Genomic DNA, 13,863 nt, shown 5'->3' on the forward strand with positions numbered 1-13,863 from the left:
AACGATACCCGGATTACAATCCGATAAACGGCCGACCTTGGTGCCGTAGACCCTGTCGATATAGTGAGGATAACTCACCTCGCAACTGGATATAGTGAGGATAAGACCAAGCTGCTCTGACCACTGACACGGTCTCCACCACTAGCCAACACCAAAACACTAAACTCAAAACAAATGCCAATAATTACCAAAATGCCCCTGGAAGTCAGCTGGTCAACCCTTGGTCAAATTCAAGTCAAGGTCAACCTCCTGATTGACTCTACTCGCCGAGTCAACCCGCTGACTCGTCGAGTCCCCATGCTCAGAACTCCCAATCCGCGACTCAACTCGCCGAGTCGCCCCAAGACTCGCCGAGTCCAACAAACTCTGAGTCCTTTCTCACTCAACTCACCGAGTCATCCGTTGACTCATCGATTCACAGCTTAACCAGAAAAAGGTTAGGACCTCACGACCAGACTCGCCGAGTCCAAGAACAGACTCGCCGAGTCCAAGGCTATCTTCAACCAACTCGCCAAGTTGTTCTTCCAACTCGTCGAGTTCCTGCCCATCTTCATGCAACTCGCCGAGTACACCCTTGTGACTCGCCGAGTACCCTTAGGTCTTAATCCATACAGAGGCTTTCCAGGCCATGCAGATGATCCAAACCATAGATCTACCCTTCTACAAACCATCCATCACGTAAAATGGAAAACTTTACGTGAATCCAAAGAGATCTAAGCATATAACACTCTAGGGTTAGGGTTTAGGACAAGATGGCTTCACCAATCACTCAAGAACAGGGACTTTAATGCACTCAAGACCTTCTCCATTCCAGATCTGAGGTAGCAACCTCAGATCTAACCTTCAAACTCAAAATATCACAAGCTATACTTTCCAAAAACTCCAAAATGATGAATCTAGATGAATATCAACCCAAGCAACGAAATAATACCTCAAAAGAAAGCTCCAACAGAAGAGAAATCCAAATCCTTGCAAAGCCCCTTACTCCAAGCCTCTTAACTCTCCAAGATATCTTCCAAAAACACTTCTCCAAGGTTCAAATGCTCTCAAAATCACTCACAAACGCGCAGTAGGGTTTTCTGGACTTCAAGGGAGAGTAAGGAGGCTGGGGAGAGGGTATAATGTCCTTTATATAAGGCTCAACCCCCAAAATTAGGGTTTTCTCCACACAGCACCAACTCGCCGAGTCCAGCCGCCGACTCGCCGAGTTGGCCACTTAACACGCGACCAAAATCACGACCCTACTCGCCGAGTCCACCCATGGACTCGTCGAGTTGCCCATTCACATTTTCACTTTGAACTCTAAACTTGCACTCCTGAACTCGGGATGTTACTATTGTGAATTAAATGTTGGACTCGGTGGCCTGTTTTGCGAAAAAGGAGTTGGACCAAAAAAAATTGTTGGGCTAAATGTGCTGAAGAAGCCTACTATGCATTGGACTATTGTACAGTGGGCTGGAACATGGCAGGAGAAAAGAAACTGGGTTGCATCGAAGTTGGGCTAGCAGTAAGTGGACTGAAAGAGTAATGGGGCTGCAACCGAGCCATTCTTGGAAGTTGTTGACTGTTGAGTGATGCTGGAAATTTTTGTTGAGCATGAAAAAAATTTGTATTGCTAGAGGATTTGTCCCCAAGATACATGCAGATTGAGTTTGTTTTCCAGCTTGAGCACCTGCAAAATTGTTTGTACCAGTTGACATACTAGAATGACTTCCCCCTTAGAAGTACCCCGATTAGTATTTCTGTTTTTATTCCGTTTATTTTTTGATTTTCCGGATTGAGAGGACACCGAATATAGAGCCGAAGTGACGAAGCTGGAAGAGTCAAGCATAGCATCCATATTTTCTTCTCGTGTCTCATGGAGTAAGAGCATGTTTTTGGCTTCTAAAAAGTTAAAAAGGTAAGAAACTGTTTGGTATTTGTAATTACATCGACAATCTTGTGGTAGGATGCGGGAAGTTGCCTTAAGATTTGCATTACAAGTCGGATTTCGGTAATGGGGGATTCAACATCGGCAAGTGCATCCGTAAGATTCTTCAATGTATGGCAAAACTCGGTGATGGTGGAAGCACCTTTCTTGGTGTTGCGAAATTGATCTTGAAGTTGAAGCATACACGACATCTTATTATTTAAAAAAAATCTGCAATTTTGTCTGACATGTCTTTTGTCGTACAATTGTCACTCAAAATTATTTGAAGTAGATTGGGATCACACGTTGAGTATATCCATGACTTCACCCGCGAATCAAGAGCTTCCCAATCTTCATCTTCTGCACCATTTGGCTTGGATTTGCCAATAATATGGCCACTAACTTTGGCACCTTTACAAATATCAAGAAAAATGTGACGCCATAGTTTGTATTTTGACCCATCAACAAGCAAATTGAAGCTAAACTGATTATAAATGTTAATGACTGCATGGACAAGTTGATTGGCAGTCGGAGTGGTAGAAGATGATCCAGCGGGTATGGTACTCATAGATCCAGAAAACAAATGAAACAAATGAAATAAAAGAGAACGTAACAGTAATCAAGATATGTACCTGAAGCAGGAGTATTATAGCCTGACAAGCAGGTAAAAAATCTTGATGTTGAAGTTGTTAGAGGAAAAACAGAAGGAGAGCAAAACACAGGCTGATCTTACTTCTCCAAGATGAAGATCTGGTAACAAGTGAAAACAACAGGTCGATAGTAAGGCATCATGTGGTGCGTGACGATAACAGTAGGAGACAAACAATCACAATGAGACAATATCAAGAAGTCGTTGTGTAATAGATAGCGGCGATAGGAAAAAATATTGCTTTGATGGCCGGAAAGAGGAACGATCATGAGAATTAAAACTTAGCTTGATACCATGTTAATTAGTAAAAATACTCGTAAGGGTTTTACATGTATTCCATTGCTTTAAATAATACAAGAGTATAAACAATAAACATAAAGGACCCTATACTATACAAATATAATAATTAACAATAATGACTAAATCTTCAAGTAATCTAAGAAACAAATGTAAAATCAAACTTACAATCAAAATAAATTAATGCTCTTTGCATGAAATAGATGAATTCTTCCAAATAAGTTCTCCCAAAATCGTCCCCAATATGAAGTGTGTGGTCAGAGTGACCCAAAAATCGTGTTTGAAGGAGGTAGTTACAAGCAGCTTTCGCATTAACACAACCATGTTACTAGATAGGCTAAAAACAACACAACCGCATGGTCCATAAAAAGCCTTTAGAATCTGCCTTGGCATGACCATGTGGTATCCCTTTACAAACTCAGCACGACCATTTGGAGTTGTTGTCTTGCAATTTCCAACTTCAACTTCAATGCCCAAAATCATCACTTGGTCTTCCTTTAGCATCCAAAATCGACCCGTAATCGCTCCAAACCTACAAATACAACCAAAATACCCCAAAGTAGATTGTGTTCCATTAAAATATGTTTTTCACAAAATGATATGCAATGTATGAAATAAATGCATGAAATGAATGTAGAAAGTATGGAAAAGTATGCATAAAAAATACTCCTAACAAATCTCCCCAAACTTAAACATTTCTTGTTCTCAAGAATGAACAAGATGAATAGAAACCTAAAAAGGATAATAAGTGGCTAGGAGTGAATTGAGAGAAAAAGAACCGAAATAGCCTAAAAGATACTAAGAGTGCATGTATGTAATAAAAATTTACACTAAAAATATGCACGGGAAATGCTTATAATTTTTAGAAACAATACAATAATCAACATAAAATAAAAGTGATCCTATTCAATTTAATAACCTCGTTTATGCCAAACAACTAGGAATATGAAAACATGCCACATACCTTGAATCAACTTAGCCTTATCACAAAATTATGCATTTCGAGATTGAGATTAGTTGTTCCTTAACACAACCAAAAACAAAATCAAGAGTTAAAAACATTTCTTCAAGGTTACCGGTATCCAGTTAGCAAATGGAACGAGAGGCGATCCCATTTCCATATAGAAGATATGTCATAAAAACATGCCTAAAGAATTTTTATTTTTACAAATTGTAGTAGTGACTGAACACAACTGTTTTGCCAGATTACAACAATCTTTTTCTAAAATTTCTTTTTTAAGGATTTCCTAGTATTTACCCAGATTGGTTACTTGCCTCACACCACCTACATTTCTCTAAGTTATCAACAATCAGTCCCGATGTCTTTTGTTCATGTCCAAGTCTAAGGGAATCTTTTGACAACCAATCAGTTTTCCTAAATTTATTTATTTATGCAACACATGCTGATGTGAAATTGTCTACTTATTGACTTTTTTTCTTTTTTCCTTTTTTTCTCTTTTTGACACTTTTTTCATTTTTTTTTTAAATTTTGATCGACTTTTTTTTTCGTAACTCCTTTATATTTTGTCCCTGCACAACTCCTTTGAAGTTCTGTTCGGAAGGGCACACTTTCAAGTATCCAAAAATATACTCATGCTTTAATGTCGGATTGACGCGACATACCAAGATGGTGTTCACAAAGAGGGCGCTATTTTGGCATACACAGAGGAGTACAATTTTGAGGGAATAATACATATCTACATGTTTAAGTTATTTGTTCGGCCTAATTCTTTATATTTTTGTCCTTTCCTTTTTCTACCATTGGGACATCTCACGACTCATAACTATGAGATACTTCTAAGGTATTTTTCGGGGGGGGGGGGGGGGGGGGGGCAGATGTCAACATGCAAGGACTCATAGTTTTGGATGAAAACTTATTTCAACAAGTAGGGCACTTAAAAGGAAATAGGCAGAAAAAAGACCTTTTAAAGCGTTGGAAAGTTCGAGTCACTAAAATTTTCCTATATTTTTATGTTTTCCTTTAATTTAGAATTTGATAATAGTTGAGCAATCACGAAACATAGGACCGCTTACGAGTTCCAAAGGCTAACCTATACCAAAAGTTAAGCTTTTGTGCTAAAAAATTCTTTCACTTTTCATTTTACACAGGAAGCTTTGGGATTCATGATAGTGTGTGTATGGATTGCTTTTGATAATTGATAAACACTAGCAGGTTGCAATTTAAGGTATGCGACTCACTTACCGGCTTTAACTGTTTATTTAAAAGATTGTGTGGTTTAGGAAATTCAAGATGAAAAATAAAAATAAAAAATTGTGTTTCACTCATTCCATATTTTTGTGCTAAAAACTCTTTCACTTTTCATATAAGATTTAGCATCGTCCTCGATATCTGTAGAGGAGAGTATGAGATACAACTACTAATGTGGAGGGGGAGGCGGAATGTCTTGTCATCCCAAAGAGTCATGAACAGATGAAAAGGAGTGACTCATCTCATGTTTGTAAGCATACATGATGTGAATCATGGCTCACTGGTCAACAAGTTCACTTTCAATGTGCAGATCATCGACATGAACAACAACAAGCTTAGTTTCTATTGTAGAGAAGCAAGCGAGATACTCATGGTAATGGTCGGGAAAAGGATGGATTGAAGCGGGGGCTTCAAGGGGAGTTGTAGGTACCTCTCTGTTAGTAGAAGAATTGAGTTCTCTACATTTTAACCATTTGAGACATGTCAAGGTATCGAGATCCTTTTAACTCGTGAAACCCTTCAAGAGGAGGAAGGTGAAGGTATTTGTGGTGGCTCATAGTTGTGATAATAGAGCTAAAATAGATACTTCCTACTATAAAATTGGATACTTGTCACAACTAATGACACAGATAAAAATCAATATTAGGGCAGGTAGTATGAGGGGGAATCATACACAATAATAGGAAGAGCTCTTGTTGGTTGCCTCCACTGGTGTTTAGGCGGGAAGACATGATACATGAAAGTAACCGATGGGCGACCCTTAGGGTAAGGTGCATAATTTTAGATGCTTTGACATTACTAAACTCATAAGATCTATCACCAGTTATGGTTCTCCAAAATTCGGTTGTAATGTACTCGAGTGGGGTAGAAGTGAGTGGGGGTGAAAGTACCATGAGTGGGAAAGCGTATCATATTGGAAATTTGGCGCATCATACGAGTACATGGTTTGTTGAAGAAACGAAATCACATTTCATTCTCATGAATAATGATAGAGATTAGAAATTCGAGAATTATGTGCTTATAGCCCACATCCTCCCACTTTAAGAGTCCTTCCAACCAATATTGCTAAATAATTGACATACACCGTCAAGGACACCGATTTCTTCCATTGCCACTTTGTCAACAAAACAGGTGTTAAACAACACACATTTACTAAGAATTTGGAATTTTTGTTCTTGAGCTTCATCAACAATGTCAATGTTTAAACGTTAGTTATAATACCTCATTTTCGTCTTATGGTATAAACGATCAGCTACATAGATAGACTTTTTTATAGAGGACTATTTAGAATAAATAGTCTTGACGAAAGTCATAGTAATCGTAAAAGGAAGAGCATGCATATAGAGAACATCCAAATTTGACTTTGTATGAGGAAGTTATGATTTTTCAAAGTTTCACCATAGCAGTGTGCGACATAGAAACCAAAATTAAGTTTGTTTGATTGTTAGGCAAAACAATCTAAATGAGATTAAAATATCTCATCGATATAAAGACAATTGAGAACGGAGGTCGTACGAAAGAGATGATCTTTAAACGAAGTTTAACAGTCTAAGCCTTCTATAAGTAATAAATTAAAAATAAATTGAGAATTAGCCGACGGAGTCTTAATAAAAGTTGTAGTACTAGTCAATATCTATATGTGGATATAAAGAACGCCGCAAACGAAGTTTGTATGAATAAGTTACATAATTTTGAAAATCAGCATTTTGCGCAACACGCGCTTCTATAAGGTGAGGCGTGGACCAACAGACAAGCGAAACGTGGCAGCGTGGGGCTGGTTCGATGTTACCCTAGGGTGAGGCGCGCCTCTTAGCGGCGGACGCAAGATTTTACAATAGGGGTTGCACAGGAAAGTTAAGGGTTGCACGGTAGTATAAAAATAAAATTTTCCATTGCGACCGGAAAAGTTAGGGGTTGCCGGTGCCACCGTGGACCACCCCTAGGTCCGCCCTGGCGCCTCCCATAAATTTGTATAAATAGCAGTTATTTGTTTTTATTCTCTCATCCCTCAACCCCAAAATCCTCTGAAACCATTCTACATCCATAGCCCTTATACGTTCTAGTGTCTGATACTTAAACTATAAAAAAAGTTAATCATACGTTTTATTTATGAGTGAATAACGAATGTACTGTAATAAAAATCTGATATATATTTATTTACTTATGAATAACGAGAGCCGAAACTCTAAAAAAAAATATATTTTTTTATTTTATCTTAAAACTATATCAATATGGATGTCTATTTATAGAGAATAAAAAATTATGAATTTTGATATATTTAAAATCATTTTTGGATAAAAATAGCTTTCTAAAAATAAAAATAAAAACAAAAAAATGTTTTGTATATAGAGTAAATTACATGAATAGTCCCTATGGTTTAGGGTAATTTGCGCGTTTGGTCCCTAACTTATTTTTTTAACTCGGAAGGTTGATATTGTTTGTTTTTGTTACTCGCTTGGTCCCTGACTTACCTAAAAATATTATTTTGCCTTTGATTTTTTGATTTATTTAAATTAACACACCCCCAATCCCACCTCCTTCACCTTATCTTACCTACCCCACCATTTTTCCTTATTTAAATAATAGTCTTTTTAGGTAAGATAGGGACCAAACGTGTAACAAAAACAAACAATATGGACCAAACGTGTAACAAAAACAAACAGTAGGGACCTTCTGAGTTAAAAAAATAAGTTAGAGACTAAACATGCAAATTACCCCAAACCATAGGGACCATTCGTGTAATTTACTCAGATAACATAGTTTAAGGAAACATGTTTGGTTGGAAAGACATGTGTATCCGTTACTAATTTCCGTCGGTACGTCTAAGTGTTTTGTAGCAAAATAAATATGTGACTGAGAATAATGTCCTCATTCTCAATTTTTTTTTTCTCATTTGAACCATCATATATATATATATATATATATATATATATATATATATATATATATATATATATATATATATATATATATATATATATATATATATATATATATATATATATATATATATATATATATATATATATATATAATGACCTGCTAAATATCATGTTCCTTTGTGTGAAAATGTAGATATACAAACAACGTAGGATCATTAATTCATTGTGTCATCAATTCACTCATTCACCACGTCATCCAGCTCGTTCACCTTTCTATAAATACCCCTTCAATCCACAACTTTCCACAAAACAAACACCAACAAAAAGAGTCCGGAAAGAAAACATAAGAGTGTGAAAAATTACACCGGTGCCTGCGACCGGGACAACAAGCAGTGGACGATGGTGGAAGCAGCAGATGGTGTCCAATGCCGGAGCAGGTGATGTTGTTAGAAAGAATGCGCTCTGAAAACTACAAAGGCCACTCAGATACAACAAATCACACCAAGGCTATCAATTTATAGCAAAATACGAGGCAAAAATGTTTTCTGTTGGCTTCAAAATCACAAAGCTGGTGAACGAGAAAAGCTTCAAAAGAACCTCATGGCCATGCATGCATGTACCAGCAATATCACCTAGTAAATTTTCAACTCCTTTTGTTTAAATTACTTAAAAATGAAATTTAAGTTGTCCATTAAATTATTAGTCATGTTTTGATCTTTTAACTTGGCTGTAAGGTCGCCAAATTTTCAAGGTTTCCTAGACATGATTATCTTTTAAAAAAGGTGTGTGAAGGTTTAGGTATATGAATATGTATTTGTATTAATTCTTTTTCAATATCATTTCAAGCATATACTAATTCCACTTAGATATTCCTAATATAGTGTATTATATTTGTAATATGGGTACAGGTTGGTGAAGTTGAAGATGCATCAACAATTATCAAGAATTGGAAGGTACATTGACATGAGTTTCTTTCGAAGCTTTTGTCGGTCACGAGCTTTGTGATTTTGAACCCATGCAACAGAAGACATTTTTGCCTTGTATTTTGCCATAAGTCGATAGCCTTGCTGTGATTTGCTGTATCTGATCAGTGGCCGTTGGTGTATTTAGAGCGCATTCCTTCTAATAACATCACCTGCTCCGGCGTTGGATACCATCTCGTGCTTCCACCACCACCTCAGCCACCACTGATTGTTATCATTTTTGGACTCTTTTTGTTAGTGTTTGTTTTGAAGGGATGTACTGTTCCTCTACCCCATAGCCTTAATTGAATAATTGATAAGAAAATGTTAAGTATGGTTCACGTCCAAAATGTTTATCATTTGCAACTCTATACCACTATTTCTTAAATGGGCGTATGTTAAATTTGGCAAGAACTGGTACGTCCTTTATGACATATCTTAAATATTGCATATACAAATATACAAATACAATAATACTTTACGAGGTACGTTTGACATATATAAAAGCAACATATTCAAACTATAGTGTCGACCAATAATAACACTGACATAAAAGCAACATATTCAAAATATTATTTCTCTATTGAAATAAATCCCAAACTAGTTATAACTTTTTTTTATTTTTTTTTGTTAAAGCTAGGATAACGGTGTTGATTTTTATACAAAATATGTGATAACCTTTTAATATAAGACCAAAGTATCTGTCCGGTATTTATTATTATTATTATTATTATTATTATTATTATTATTATTATTATTATTATTATTATTGTTACACTCTAAAACAATTAAAGAGTTACTTTCTCAATTAAGAGGTCACGAGACAAGTCTCCATCAAGACATATGCGATAACTTAAGAATATATTACTTTGTTGTTTCAAAAATATCAAATTGATTGAAAATTAAATACAACGGGAGCTTTATATAGACAATAAGGGTTGAGTTAGTTATTTTGATTCTTTTTCCAAAATATAATAGAATATGCATCGCTTGAAGATGGGCGGTGTTTCATAAGTTTGAAAATGGAATAACAAAACAATTTTTTGATTTGGAATTTTCTTTAGATGTTTCCTACTTTGGTTTATGATTTTATGTTGCTGGTTGTACTATATACATTTATAATTGTATATAAAGAAAGATCTTTGCTTGAATGTTCTTTTAAAACTCAACTTGATTTTAGCTAGAGAAAAATACTTTTAAATAAAAAAGAATAGTTGTTTCAAAATGGAGTGTATATATATATATATATATATATATATATATATATATATATATATATATATATATATATATATATATATATATATATATATATATATATATATATATATATATATATATATTATTTTTTATTTTGAAATTATATTATATTTTTTATTTTACTTTATATATTATATTATATTGTTTATTGTATTATATTATAATAATTTTCTATTATATTATAACATTTTTCTTTAGATATTGTATTATATTTTTTATTTTTTGAGCCGTTAACAAGTCAATAACAATTTTTTATTAAGTATTTTCCAAAACAAATCATATATATCATAAATTCATTAACATAATCATTAATTACTTATCAATGAAATACTTTAACAACTAAGTACATAACAATTATGTTTTTAAAAAGCTGTGACAACCCGAAATTTCTATCTTGTACAACCATTCAAATCAATCAAAGTTAGGCTCATTTCCGTTATCTTTTAGCAATGTTTAGAGTCTGTCTAAGTGTTCTAAGCCTAGTACCATCAAGGTTTGAGTTAGGAATGAGTTATTCTAAGTCATAGCATTGCATTTCGGGCCAAACACTCCTTCAAGAGGAGTGTACGGCCGTACACCCCCTCATGGTCGTACCCTCCACCTATATAAGAGATACTTAGCCATCATTCAACACTTTTCACACCTTCAAGTCAAGAAATCTGGTTCTTTCTCTCTCTAGCTTCATCAAGTTTCTCACCTAAATCCCCAAAGATTTAAGTGTTTCCTACCTTAGTTTGTTGTTACATTGCTTTAACTAGTGATGAATCTATGTTCTCATTCCATGTATTTCATCTTTGGTTAGATCTTCATCTTTTACCAAGAACACACACTAGTTCTTGGTGGCCATAAACCCTCATCCAACTTCCAAAATCGTGAGTAATTGATTTCTATGCTTGTTATCTTCTAGAAACACTTGTTATTCATCTGAAAATCGACCATCTTCACAAGAACATGAAGGTGTACGACCGTAGACCCTTGTACGGCCATACACACCTCAAAGGGCCGTAAACCCTCTTTGATGCTCATTATTGGCCTTAAACTTGAATTATAACTAAACATGGGACCAAGAACACTTCCTTGATGCTAGATAGGACCTTGAAACACCATAAAACTCATGATCATCAAGAGTGTACGATCGTACACCCTTATTAGGGTGATAACTTTGAACCTATAACACTTCCTAGACACTTGTTACCCATTAGAACTCTATAACCTTTAAATCCATATGAATAAAGACCCAAATGTCATTATTTCTGAAGTGTGTACGACTGTACACTCCATGGTTGTACACCCCTGGTCGTACACTCCATATTATGGCCTTAAAACCCCATTTGATCAATCAAATGTGATTCTAACACTTAGTCCAAGTGTTTCCTAGTCCCTATGGGTGTTTCATTGCATGTTAGTTGCTTTTAAACACTAATTACGTGTCTATGTGCCATTATATGTCATTTAGGACTCGTTTGTGTCTCAGGAATTCATTCGTGGAACTACTCATCCTTATGTGAACCTTCATCCGAAACGCTTACTACACGTGAGTTCATACCCCTACATTTTTCCGAGTTTTTAATGTTTTCAGGGGGGAATACAAGCCAAACATAAATGATTTTATGAAATTTATAAAAAAGGATTTCAATAAACTTAAAACTGATACAATTGATACAATCATACAGTTTCTATACTTTTATAAAATATTTAGATATTTTATCCCTTTTGTAACATGTTGGGCATGAGGGACGTTTTCAACTTATAAACATAATCATACAGTTTTCATATTAATACATAAATCTAAGTATACATACATACACACAAACTATAGTAAGTATAGTTTGGGAATTCATACAAGCTTATACATACATATACACAAACTATAGTAGGTATAGTTTGGGGATTCATACAAGGTTATACATACATACACACAAACTATAGTAGGTATAGTTTGGGGATTCATACAAGGTTATACATACATACACACAAACTATAGTAGGTATAGTTTGGGAATTCAATACATGGTTATACATATACATACACACATCCTTTATAAATCTCTCTGTTAATTATCAAAAGGTTTTCTCTTATTATTACTTGTAATGTCGTTAATCTAGTTTGAGAGACACATCTTTGGGTACAATTACATGTACTAGTAGAATACTACCCTTATGATCCAGAGTCTCCTCGAAGAAGAGTGTGAGTTTGTGTATAGATCTATACGGGATTGACTATCCTGCACCTTGTTGCTAGCTACAGTAGGACCGACATGTTTACGGGTGACAAAGTCATAAAGGATATTGGTGCCCGATTCGCACCATATCAAGATTAATATGGTCATAAAACTCACAAGTAGATAACAACGATATACTTATGTAGTAATGCACATTACATGGATAATAATTATTTAGTATCAGTATGGAAAATACATAGTTTCTTTATGAGAAATAAAACTACTATACATACTGATAGTAACTAGGGTTTTCATACAAAACATACCATACAAAGGTTTTTTTTGTACAAGAATACACACATACTACGGTTGATAGTAACTAGACATACAAACTAACATTTTTGATATCACAACAGAATACAGTAATAAACATTCCTATATAATTCTAAGATTCCTTAGTTTAGGCATCAGGGTTACGTATGAATCATGCTCGATAGACTGTGGAATGTGTGGTTTCTGCCTCATTTCCTGTTCCTTGTTTGGTTGTGGACTTAGGGAAGATCCACATAGTCAACTGTCTGTTCAATATGGGTTTATACGCGACTAGCATGAACTAAGTGGTTATAGATGAAACTGATAATATCTCACTCTTACTAAAGAAAATAATGGATTTTCTTAGATACATACAAACATTTTCACTGATTCATAAACAAGATTTTACTACAGAAAGATACTTATGAACTCATCATCTTTTATGCTGATACTCTTTCAAACCTACTTGTAATCTCAGAAAATTAGTAGACAGGTACCTCGACATACTTTTGAGCAGACTGAGCGTATGGAGTGAAACAACCCAAAAATACGACCCAAAAATTTTTGTTTTTAATATAATCAAAACTGCAATCAGAGCATCATATAATAAAACCATACGTGATGTATCCCAAACATAATAAAATACTGTGCGGAAAAACTGTATCATACTACATCAGATCAAACATCTAAATCAATCCCAGGCTAAAGCTGAGGCGGTGGTGTGTGCGATGCCGTCATCCAGAGCTCTTCCCTTTGCTTGCGGAAGTACCTGAAACCAAAACTGAAACTGTAAGCACGAAGCTTAGTGAGCTCCCCCAAACTACCACATACCATATAATAACACATAAACACATATTGGGCCTTGCCCACTACATCGGGCCGAAGCCCGGAAACTGCATCGGACCAAAGTCCGGAACTGGCTGGGACCTTGTCCCCTGCATCGGACCGAAGTCCGGAACTGACTGCATCGGACCGAAGTCCGGAACTGACTGCATCGGACCGAGTCCGGAACTGACTGAGACCGTGTCCCCTGCATCGGACCGAGGTCCGGGACTGACTGCACATAGCATAGCATATCATAACCATTTATATTGCATACTGCATCGGGCCGTGGCCCGGAACATAAACACATACACATAGCACATAAAACATGTCTGAACCACGAAGGCATCAAACATACGAACTACTACATCGGACCGAAGTCCGGAAACTACTATTAACT

At 35.5% G+C, this 13,863-nt stretch overlaps 1 long non-coding RNA gene across 2 annotated transcripts; it reads left to right on the forward strand.

The window, feature by feature from the left end:
• The first annotated feature begins 8,270 nt into the window (after nucleotides 1-8,270).
• On the forward strand, nucleotides 8,271-9,302 carry LOC111892590 (uncharacterized). 2 transcript variants are annotated; one of them, XR_008224111.1, is made up of 2 exons: nucleotides 8,271-8,728; nucleotides 8,855-9,302. It is a non-coding gene; the product is annotated as an uncharacterized LOC111892590 (long non-coding RNA). The 2 variants fall into 2 exon arrangements; XR_002850576.3 differs by having other exon boundaries at nucleotides 8,271-8,581.
• Nucleotides 9,303-13,863: the final 4,561 nt, after the last annotated feature.

The sequence above is a fragment of the Lactuca sativa genome, chromosome 5 (assembly GCF_002870075.4).
Source record: "Lactuca sativa cultivar Salinas chromosome 5, Lsat_Salinas_v11, whole genome shotgun sequence".
In the NCBI taxonomy this organism is placed as follows: Eukaryota; Viridiplantae; Streptophyta; class Magnoliopsida; order Asterales; family Asteraceae; genus Lactuca; species Lactuca sativa.